The sequence below is a fragment of the Trichechus manatus genome, unplaced genomic scaffold (assembly GCF_000243295.1).
Source record: "Trichechus manatus latirostris isolate Lorelei unplaced genomic scaffold, TriManLat1.0 scaffold00062, whole genome shotgun sequence".
NCBI lineage: Eukaryota > Metazoa > Chordata > Mammalia > Sirenia > Trichechidae > Trichechus > Trichechus manatus.
The window spans coordinates 8,416,333-8,429,260 of NW_004443998.1; positions in this window are offsets into that span (position 1 = coordinate 8,416,333).

Here is a 12,928-nt window from a genome sequence, read left to right on the forward strand (position 1 = left end):
AGTGTCATCTAATATACAGTGAAAAAGGAGAAGAGGAACTATTTGTCAGAAGAGAAATATATATATGAAGAAGCCGTGGTGGCACAGTGGTTAAGTGCTCGGCTGCTAACTGAAAGGCCGGTGGTTCAAACCCACCAGCCATTCTGTGGGAGAAAGATGTGGCAGTCTGCTTCCGTAAAGACGACTGCCTTGGAAATCCTATGGGGCAGTTCTGCTCTGTCCTATAGGGTCGTTATGAGTTAAATATATATATATGTATATACATACATATATATACATATACATACATGTATATATATGTGTATATATATATATGTATATACATACATATATATACATATACATACATGTATATATATGTGTATATATATATATGTATATACATACATATATATACATATACATACATGTATATATATGTGTATATATATATATATCTTGTGTCTAAGCAAGGTTCATCAGTTTCAGAAGAAATCCACTACTTGGGGGCTAAGTGTCCAATCTGTGAGCTCTCACAGTTCTTGGCATGTGATCCCCTTCTCTCTTTCTGGCTAGATGCCTTTGGCCGTTTCACTCTTTGGGCATACTTCTCGCTATGGGTCAACAGGGGAAATAAAAAAGGTAAATATCAAATCAGTCATTTGCCTGCTTGTTATTAGTTCTGGGAAAGGTCTACTAGGAAAAATAGTGAAAATTAGATTTGAGAATTATTTGTTATCTCTATAATTTCTACATATCACCTCTAGTATTGCCGTAGATAATGTGGAATCGGTGTTATTTCCAAATGCCACCAATTCTACTCTTTACCTGATTGCTCACTGATATTCAAGAGAGATCATATTCCCAACCATAACAGGTTCACTTCCAAAGGTCCCTGTTTCATCTTTACATAATTGCATTCGTGGTATTTTCATTTTGCAATTGGCCTTCTATGTTACGTGAGAATATAGGTAGGATCTGGCCCTTCAATGAGCACAGAAAGTCTTCACTTTCAATCATAACTTCTAGATTGCTGAGGCAGCGATATTGGCGTGATGTGCAATAAAACTGTTATGCCCCCGAGAATAAGTTTTGTTTAAAACAAAAAAGAAAAGAAAACATTTAAGTAAGTCTTACATTGGGGTAGAAAATGTGAATGTCATTTCATTTTCCAAGCAAACTTCAACATATGCATTGTGTTTTAACGCCACATGATGGTGTGTGTGGTCAGACCGGGAGAATGTTCACCTCACTACGCCTGCCTACGGTGAGCATGCTCCCTCACTACGCATGCGGTGAGCATGCTCTCAATCCTTTTCTCGTCATGCCTCTCAAAAAGCCCTATGTTGAAATACAAAAAGCACTAAGCCCTTCCCAGAAGGCTATTGAAAAACATGTGGAATATTTTACACTAAAATGTGGTTGTGATTTGATGGTACTGCCTTAGAGAGAATACAATTGTTAGACAAACCCATGCTGATTACTTTGTTTTCCAGCAAATGCTGGCACGTGTATTCTACAGAGACAGAATGGAATTCCTTACCATTGAGGAGCAAAAGTGTTGCAATTAAAGGGCACTGAACTTTTGGCAGAATCACTGGGCAAAAGGTAAATGTCAGTATTTTCAATATCGAAGGCAAATTATCCTGTAAATGCATACAATCATGTAGTTACAGTCAAGCTCTAATTATCAAATACTAAACCGAAATGAAGAAAATTGTAATCCTCAGTCATATTTACATATTTGCTCATAAAATCACTCCAGATTTTCATAAACAAATTAAAAAGTCAGCACTAGACAATTCAGAGAAGAAAAAGTTCAAAGTTTTTATTTACTTCAATTAATAAGGCTGACTTTGTGACTTTTTTCATGCAACTAGCATTTTAACAGGAATTTGAAACCATTCTCAGTCATAATGTGCCTAGGAGTTTTGCCTCCCATTATCCTATCTTTCTCTCTAACTTGATAGAAAATTCCCCCTAAATTCAGAAGATACTGAATATCATTTTCTTCTTCCTTTATTTTCTTCATTTCATAAAATATAGCATTTTCGATTAAAATCAAACTAGTATTTTACATCAACTAAAATAATACTTTTGAGAACTGGAATTCTAGATCTTTTACCAAGGAATAGAGTTTTATAAGGTACTTTGGAGAAGTTGGAGCCCTGGTGGCGCAGTGGTTAAGAGCTACAGCCGCTAACCAATAGGTCAGCAGTTCAAATCCACCAGCCGCTCCTTGGAAATCCTGTGAGGCAATTCTGCTCTGTCCTATAGAGTCCCTATAAGTGGGAATCAACTCAACAACAATGGATTTGGGTTTGGTTTTTTTGGAGAAGTTGAGTTATAGGCAAGTTACCTTAAAGCAACTAAATTAGAAAATTTCCAGTGTTTCTTACTTTATTAAACATTAGTAATAACTTAGGCTCAGAAACTACAGTACAATTCCTGGATTTTATTTATTTTCTTTAAAATGATCCCTTAGTTGTACTATGTATTAGTTATTTATTGCTGTGTAATAAATTACTCTCCAAATTCAGTGGCTTAAAACAACAAACATTATTATCTCACAGTTCCTATGGGTCAGTAATCTGGGTGTTGTGTAGCTGGGTGGTTCTGACTCAGGCACTCTCATGAGATTGCATAAAATGTTGAATGGAGCTGCATCCCTCTGAAGGCTGGACTGGGGCTGGAGGATCTGCTTCCAAGCTCAGTCTTGTACCTGTTGGTGGAGGCTTCAGTTCTGGTTGCTAGAAGACTTAGTGCCTTGCTGTGTGGGCCTCTTCATAGGGTTACTTGAATGTCTTTATGATCTGGAAGTTAGCTTCCCAAACAGAGTATCAGGACAATCCCCGTTCTTTTTTCTTTTTCTCTTTCTCTCCCAGCCCAGGTTCAAGGCAAGCCCCAGGCACAGAGCTGCATTGTTGTGAAAAATGTGGTGGCAAAGTTACCTAAAATCCTGAGGGATAACCTGTCACTCTGGCCAGAAGATCTGCGAAAGGAACCCCTGTGGTCAGAGGATTGTGGGGGAAATCCTGTTATTTTTATTCTTCTCATTCACTGCTTCACCCTGAAAGTGACCCCAGTCTCGGGGAATCAGCTGCCATGTTGTGAGAAGACCCGTCAAAGGGCCACATGGAAAAAGAACTGTGGGAACCTCTAGTAGTTGAGAGCAACCCCTACATGACTGCCAGCAAGAAAATGGGAGTCTCAGTCCTATAAACTCAAGGAACTGAAGTCTACCAACAACCTCAATGCTCTTGGAAAAGATGAGATGACTGCCATGCCCACCTCCTTGGTTTCAGCAGGCTGCCGCATCTTTCTCCCTTGGAATGGCTGGGGGTGGGTTCTGAGTAAGAGTAAGTAAACTGAGGTATTTGACTAAAGTAAAATGGCTGCTTTAGAGTTTGGGGGCCCTACTCCATCTTGCCTCTCTTTTAATGTATATATATACCCCTGACTTATTCTTTAAAGCCTGTGACTAAGTATAATGAAAGTTTTCTCCTTTTCTCTGTAGTTAAGCTGAGAGAATAACAATTAACTGTTTCACAGGGGTTGTCTTAGTCTTCTGGTGCTGCTGTAACAGAAATACCACAAGTGGATGGCTTTAACAAAGAGAAGTTTATGCTCTCAGTCCAGTAGGCTACAAGTCCAAATTCAGGGCGTCAGCTCCAGGGGAACGCTTCTCCGTCAGCTCTGGAGGAAGGTCCATGTCATCAATCTTCCCTTGGTCTGGGAGCTTCTCTGTGCAGGAACCTCAGGTCCAAAGGATGTACTCTGCTCCTGGCGCTGCTTTCTTGGTGGTATGAGGTTTCCATGTGTCTCTGCTTGCTTCTTTGTTGTATATCTCAAGAGAGATTGGATTAAGACACTATCTAATCTTGTAAACCTCATCAGTATTACCTCATTACAGTGATAGAATTTACAACACATAAGGAGATCTTATATAACCTCATCATAGTGATAGAGTTTACAACACATAAAGAAATCACATCAGATTACACAGTCATACAATACTGGGAATCATGACCCAGCCAAGTTGACAGACATTTTTGGGGGACACAATTCAATCCATGACAGGGGTTATCAAGACCATTCCTGAAAAGTGCCTCAGGAAGAAGAGCTGGATGCTGACTCTTAGCTAGGTCTCCAAGACAACTGCTGACAAGAAAAACTGCACTCGGGCAAAGCTGTTCTCAAGAGAGAAATTTCCTGTAACCTTCCCCCTCCTAGCCCCACTTCCAGTAACCTGCCTTGTACTAATCTAAGTTTGTAATGTCCAATCAAAATAGTCCAGCTCAAATCCTTTATTCTCACCCTTTAAAAGGTCTCCGCAGCATCACCATTTTAGAAGTGTTTGTTCTCTCTGTAAAATCAGACATTTTCCCCAGCCTGGACTGTTGTTGAACCTACAATAAATCTCCTTGTTTTACTTTAACAGAGTAAGCATTTATTTCAAACTGCCAACCTTTCTATAAGCAGCCAAGTGCTTAACTACTGCACCACCAGAGCTCCTTTTTTATTAAATACTAAACCAAAATAAAGACAATTGTAACCTTCAATCATATTTATATATTTGTAAAATGGTAACCTTCAATGCTAATTACATACCCTGAGAAGAGGACCCAGTTAAACTATGCTCAGACTCCTGGACCACAGAAACTGGGAAATAATAATAAATGGATGTTGTTTTAAGCTGCTAAGTTTGTGGTGATTTTTTACCCACAATACAAAACTAATTGTCTTAGTTTACTAGTGCTGCTATAACAAAAATTCCACAAGTGAGTGGCTTTAACGAACAGAAATTTACTTTCTCAAGAGTTTGTTGTTGTTGTGTGCTATCGAGTCAATTCCAACTCATACTGACCCTATAGGACAGAAAAGAACTGCCCTATAGGGTTTCCTAGTCTGAAATCTTCATGGGAGCAGATCGCCAGATCTTTTCTCACGCTGAGCAGCTGGTGGTTCTAACCACCGACTTCTTGGTTAGTAGCCAAGAACTTAATCATTGCACCACCAGGGCTCCTTTCTTTCAGTTCAGGAGGCCAGAAGTCTGAACTCAGAGGGCTGGCTCTCTTCATCAGCTCTGGGGTAAGGTCCTTGTGTCTTTTCAGCTTCTGTTATTTAGTTCCTTGGCAATTTTCATGTGGCATGGCATCTATCTCCCCCTGTTTGTGCTTCCTTGCTTCTGTGCCTAATCTGCTTCTTTTACATCTCAAAAGTGATTGGTTTAAGACACACCCTACACTGATACGGCCTCATTAACATAACAAAGAAAGACTATTCTCAAATGGGCTTATTCTCAAATCTACAGGTACAGGGGTTAGAATTTATAGTACGTATTTTGGGGGGACATAATTCAATCCATCAAACTAATAGAAGAGTGTCAAAATATCTGAAAGAAAAACTGATAAAACTGAAAGAAAAAATTGACAAATCCAAAATTGTAGTTGGAGATTTCAACAGTCATTTCTCAGTAACATATAAAAAAAGAAGACAGAAAATCAGAAAGGATATAGAGGATCTAAACAACACCTCAACCAACTTAAACTGATTTACATGCATAGAACATTCTCCCCAACAACAGCAGAATACACATTCTTTTCAATTGCACATGAAATAGTCACATAAAAGACATATTATGGGTCATAAAATCAACCTTCATAAATTCTAAAGACTTGAAACTATACAAAGCATGTTCCATGACCATAACAGATTTAAATTAGAAATCAAAAAAACAGTTATCTGGAAAACCCTCAATGAATGGAAAACGAACATCATACTTTTAATTAGCCCTTGGGTCAAAGAAAGACTCTCAAGAGAAATTAGAAAATAGTTTAACTAAATGAAAATGAAAATACAGCATATCAAAGTTTCTGGGATGTAGCTAAGGCAGGGCTTAGAGCAAAATTTATAGCAGTAAATGTTTATAAAGAAGTAAGATCTCAAACCAATAATTTAAGCTTTAATCTTAAGAAACCAGAAAGTAAACAGGAAATTAAGCCCAAATTAAGAAGAAAGAAGGAAATAATGAAGACAAGACCAGAAATCAACAAAACTGAATACAGAAACACAACACACAAAATTAATGAAACTAAAAGTCAGTTCTTTGAAAATATTGATAAAATTGATAAACCTCTATCAAAGCTGACCAGAAAAAAAAGAGAGAAGACATAAATTACAAAAATCTAAAATGTAAGAGTGGATATTACTGCAGACTTACAAAGTTAAAAGGATAAGGAAATACTATGAACTAAATGTCCATAAATTTGACAACTTAGATGAAATGAACCAATTCCTTAAAAAAACACAAACTAACAAAACTTACTCAAGAATAAAGAGATAATATGAGTAGTTTTATACCTATTAAATAAATTGAATTTGTAGTTTAAAACATTCCAACAAAGAAAACTCTAAGCCTAGCTGATTTGCTTGATACATTCTACAGAACTGTTAATGTGGAAATATTATCAACTCTGCACAATCTCTTCTAGAAGATAGAAGAGAAATGAACACTTCCTGTTATGGTTTGAATTATGTCCCCCCAAAAAATGTGTGTATTAATTTGGCTGGGCTATGATTCCCAGAATTGGCCTCCATTTTGTGATTGTAATTTTATGTTGAAGAGGATTAGGGTGGGATTGTAACACCACCTTTACCCAGGTCACATCCCTGATCCAATGTAAAGGGAGTTTCCCTGGGGTGTGGCCTGTACCACCTTTTATCTCTCAAGAGATAAAAGGAAAGGGAAGCAAGCAGAGAGTTAGGGACCTCATACCATCAAGAAAGCAGTGCCAGGAGCAGAGCGCATCCTTTGGACCAGGGTCCCTGCACAGAGAAGCTCCTAGTCTGGGGGAACACTGATGAGAAGGCTGACAGACAGAAAAAGCCTTCCCCTGGAGCTGACGCCCTGAATTTGGACTTTCAGCCTACCTTACTGGAAGAAATAAATTTCTCTTTGTTAAAGCCATCCAGTTGTGGTACTTCTGTTATAGCAGTACTAGATAACTAAGACACTTCCCAGTGCATTTTATGAGGCCAGCATAACTCTAATCAAAATCAGAATAAGGCAGTACAAGAAAACTCCAAACCAACATATGTCATGACCATAGACACAAAAATATTCGAATATTGGCAAATCCAATGAAATAATTTTTTTTTAAAGTAAAGCATCACAAACAAGTAAGATTTGTAAAGGTAATGAAAGTTTAAACATTTGAAAATAAATCCATATACTTCACTATATTAATAGATGACGAAAGAAAAAACCCATGATCATATCAATAAATGCATGAAAAACATTTGGCAAAATTCAACATCGAGTCATTATAAAAACCTCTCAGCAAATTAGGAATAGAAAGAAAGTCCTAACATGATAAAGGGAATCTACAAAGTCTTACAGCTATCATCATATTTAATGGTGAAAAACAGATGCTCTACAAGATCAGGAACAAGCAAGAATGCCACTCTCATTATTACTATTCAACATCAAACCATAAGCCCAAGCTAGTGCAGTAATGCAAGAGAAGAAAAATAATGAATTGCTTACAGATAGGAAAAGTAGAAATAAGGCTGTCTCTAGTCACAATTGACATGATTGTCTATACAAAGTAGCTCTTAAAACTAAAAAGCGAGTTTAACAAGCTCTCTGGATACAAGCAGAATGAACCCCCATGTACCCATCATTCAGTTTCAACAATTCAGCACTCTTATTTCTATCTCTCTGTACTTTCCACAAACCTATATTATCCTGAAGCAAATCGTAGTTATTTAGTGCTGCTATAACAGAAATACCACAAGTGGATGGCTTTAACAAATAGAAATTTATTTTCTCACAGTTTAGGAGACATGAAGTCTGAATTCAGAGTGCAGACCCTAGGGGCAGGCTTTCTCTCTCAGTCGACTGTTGAGGAAGGTCCTTGGCTCTTTGAGCTTCCACTCCTGGGCCATATGCACGTGGCTTGGCATGTGTCTTCCCCATCTTTGCTTCCTAGCTTTCTTGTCAAATCTATTTTATATCTCAAAAGATATTGACTCAAAATATAGCCTACACTAATTCTGCCTCATTAACATTACAAAGACAACCCATTCCCAAATGGGATTATAACCACAGGCATAGAGGTTAGGATTTACAAGATATAATTTTGGGAGAAATAATTCAATCTATCATATTCCACCCTTTGGCTCCCCCAAATTCACGTCCTTGCCACATGCAAAATACATTCACTGCATCACATCATCCCAAAAATCTTAAATCAACTCCAAGTCCAAAATTTCATCTTCTGAAGCATCTAAATCAAATATGGGTGAGACTTTATGCATATTCCACCCTGGAGCAAAATTCCTCTTCATTTGTGACCTGTGGAATCTAGAATACAAGTTATCTCTTTCCAAAGTACAGTGATGGAACAGGCACAAGTCAGACATTTCCATTACAGATGGGAGAAATTGGACGGGAAGAAGGGATAACAAGTACCAAGCAAGTCCAAAACCCAGCAGAACAATTTACATTAGCTTTCAAGGCTTGAAAATAATCCTCTCTTCTCTGAAATCACCTGGGAAATGGTCCTGTCCTCCAGACTCTGGGTGCCGACCACACCCTCTGGATTCTGGGTGGAGGCTCCTCGACCCTGGGCTTCAGCTCTGCCTTCCAGGTCCACTGGGACGGCAACACTGCTCTCTCGGTTTTGGGTGGCTCCATTCTCCTGGTCCATCAGAGTGGCGACCCCACCCCCTCGGCCCTGGCAGGCCCTGTTATTCTGCCCCTTGGGTATGGCAGCCCTACCCCCTCAGCTTTGGGTGGCAGCCCCACACCCCTGGCACACCATAATGGCAACCCCAAACTCCAGAACCAAGGTGGCAAAGATCTGACTCCTTGAAACCTACGATGCTGTGGTCCCACCCTTTGAGATCCAGGAGACTGTGGCCCCACCCTCTGAAACTGAGAAGGCCCTGCTTCCTGTGCTCCTTCCAGCAGTTCTTATCTCGAAGCTGCTCCAGGGATGGTTCTTTTCTTTTCTTGGAGGACAACAGATGTAGCTCCTTTGGCCTGTTTCCTGCCTGTAGAATTACAAGAGCATTCTTTCCTTTTCTTCTTTCTCTGTCCCCTTCAGTCTAAGCTGATGGGTTTTCTGCTGTGGTAGTTGGTTAAATCCATCAGTCACAGGCTTAATCGCTTTATCAAAAGATTGTGGAACCATGTCTTTGGTGAACATTCTAGGACATGTGTTCTTAGTTTGTACAACAGAATTTTCCAGATCTTTAAGTTCTGTTTTCATTTTGCACAGTTCATTTTTAAGTCCATCTCTTTCCTCTCACATTTTACTGTAAGTGGCAAGGAGAAACCACATGGCCCCTTTAATATCTTGCTTAGAAATCTCCTCAGTCAAATATTCAAGTTGATTACTTACAAGTTCTACCTTCCACCAAATATTTGAACATAATTCAAACAAGTTCTTTGCCACTGCATTCAAAGCATCACTCTTCCTCCATTGTCCAATCACATATTCATCATTTTCTTTTAAAGCTTCACCAGAAGAACATTTAACATCCACATTTCTAGCAATATTCTGTTGCTGGCCGTATGTATTCTCTAAGACAATAGAGACTTTCTGTATGGCTCTCCTCACTTCCTTCTGAGCCCTCACCAGAACTGCCTTTGACATCCGTAATTCTACCAATGGTCTCTTCAAGGCAATCTAGGCTTTTACTATTAGATACCTTAAAACTCTTTCAGCTTCCTCCCATTACCCAATTCTAAAACTGCTTTCACATTTTAGGGATCCATTAGAGCAGCACACTACTCTTGCGGTACCAAATTCTGTCTTAGTTATCTAGTGCTGCTATAACAGAAATACCACAAGTAAACAGCTTTAACAAGCATAAATTTATTTTCTCACAGTTTAGAAGGCTAGAGTGCCAGCTCTAGGGAAAGGCTTTCTCTCTCTGTCGGCTCTAGAGGAAGGTCCTTGTCTCTTCGGCTTCTGCTTCCTGGTTCTTTGGAGATCTCCATGTCTCTTAGTATCTATCTTACCCCGTATCTCCCTTGCTTGCTTGTTTAATCTCTTTTATATCTCAAAAGAGACTGACTCAAGATACTCCCTACACTAATCTTGCCTCGTTCGCATAACACAGACAACCCATTCCCAAATGGCATTATAACCACAGGCATAGAGGTTAGGATTTACAACAAATATTTTTTGGGGACACAATTCAATCTATAAAAAAAACACAGACATCATATTATTTCATCCATACATCTTTCACTGTGTATCTCTAAAAGATAAAGACTTTTAAAAAATATATCCTCTGTTATTCAAAAAACACTATTAAGAAAATGATGAAGACAAGTTTTAATTTGTAAAATATATATTTGATGAAGAACTTGTATATATAAATTATTTATATATCAAAAAAAAAAACCCAAACAAGTTGCTGTTGAGTCAATTCCGACTCAGAGCGACCCAATAGGACAGAGTAGAACAGCCCCATAGAGTTTCCAAGGAGCACCTGGTGGATTTGAACCGCTGGCCTTTAGGTTAGCATCTATAGCACTTAACCACTACACCACCAGGGTGTCCATTTATATATAAAGTACTCTCAAAATTCAAGAATGCAAAAAAACAACCAACTGATCTTGTTTTATGGGCAAAAGATTGCACAGATATTTCATCAAAAAAGATACATGGATGCAAATTAGCATATGAAAACATGCTCAAAACCATTAGCCATTAGAGAAACTCAAAACAACAATGAGGTTTCATTATATACTTACTACAATGGCTAAAATCAAGAAAACTAACAATACCAACTGCTTACAAGGATGCAGAGCAACTGGAATTCTCATTCATTGCTGGTGAGAGTACAAAACGGTGCAGCCACTTTGCAAAACATTTTAGAAATTTCTTATAAAATTAAGAATACACTTAACTAAATGATCTAGCTATGGAGCTTCTAGTATTTGCCCAAGAAAAAATGAAAACTTTGTTCACAAGGAAAAAAAAATGTACATAAGTGTTTATAGCAGCTTTATTCATAGTCACCAAAACTTGGAAACAGTACAAATATCCTTCGACAGGTGAATGAATAAGCAAGCTGTCCTACATCCACACAATGGATCATTTTTCAGCAATAAAAAGGAACAAATTACTGAAACACACGATAACATAGATGAATTTCAAGTTCATTATGCTGAGTTTAAAAGAAGTGAGACTTGAAAGATTTTAATCTATGTTTGATTGACTTTTGTATAGTGTTAGGCAGAGGTCAAATTTCATTTTTTATATATAACTAAGCAATTGTCTATACAATTTATTGAAAACTCTATCAGTGCCATATGCATGTTAAATCAACTCTTCACATTACTTGAGTCTATTACAGGAACTCAATTATTATTTCTCCTGATGGGTTGTTTTTTCTTGAACCAACAGTGCACTATTTGCTACTGCTTTCTGTTTATACCTTTGTTAATATATTTAAATCAAGGTTCACACTTTTGCTCCATGAAGTTTTACATACCTTTTGTTAATTTTTTTTTATTAGGTACTTATATACTTGATGTATTATTAATAATTACCTTTTAAAATTGTATTTCTACATTGATTTTTGATCATGTATAGAAAATAATTCTTTTTCATATATCAATTTTGCATTCAGCAAATTTTGCTAAGCGGTTCATTAATTCTAACTATTTTATTTTTTTGGTTTTTGAGAAATAGACAATTTTATTACTTGAGATTAATGCAGTTTTTTTTTTTTTTTTTTTCAACCTTTTTTCAAACTCTGTCTGTGTCTTACTGGGATGTCCCATGAAACCATGACCCTCAACCTCCAATAAAGGAACCAAATTTTTGAGGTGTTTGTTTATATATAAGCAGCCTCAGCAGCTACTCTTTTTTTTTGGTCATTCTTGCCTAACTATTGAATTTTATCAAACATTTTTTTACCTGTTAAGTTGATTGTATACTTTTTTCTGTTTTATCTTATATCTTAATCTGTTATGTCAAGTTAAAACTTTAAAAAAACAGTTGTATAGTTTTCCCTCTTTTTTTACTCACTTTAATAGACTGTTTTAGAATTATATTTTCCTGGTAAAACCACCGTGGTCTGTATTTTCTTTGTGAGAAGATTTTTACAATCAACTGTATTTTTTTTAATGGTTATAACATTATTTAGGGTTTCTATTTTCCTGCAATCATCTCCATTTGGCAGATAGAGTGATCTTTTAAAAATACCTATCATTTAAGTCTTTTTCCTGCTTATACTTCTCAGTGGGTTCCCATTGCCCTCAGAATACAGACCGAGCTTCTTACAATGTCCTCCGAGGCTTTGCATGACCTGGCTCTGTCCACCTCTCCAATGGCATCTTCTGCCACTCACTCTCCCCTCCACCACTCTAACTCCTACCACAATTGCCTTCCGCCAATTATTGGGACGCTCCAAGCTCTTCCTTGCATCAGGAGCTGTGAACCTCCCAAAATGTCTTCTAGAATACCCTTCTCTTGGGTTTTCATGTGTCTGGATCTTTCTCAGTGTAAGTGCCAGCTCCTCAAAGAGACCATCCCAGATTGTTTATCTAAAATATATTTCCCAGGTTATTTTCTATCATGGCATCTAACTTTTATTTTCATGGCATTTATTACGGTCCCCAATTTTTTTTTTCCAAGTCCTCTACTTGACTGGAAGCTCATCAAGGGAAGAACCACATCAGTGTTATTCACCCCTATGTTACAGTGCCCAGCACATTACCTGACATTGCAAGGACTCAGTGAGTAGTGATACTATTTGAAATACTATATGCAAATGAATAAGGAAGATCGAAGAATTGACCCCTTTGAATTACGGTGTTGGCGAAGAACATTGACTATACCACGGACTGCCAGAAGAACAAACAAATCTGTCTTGGAAGAAGTACAGCCAGAATGCTCCTTAGAAGCAAGGATGGTGAGAC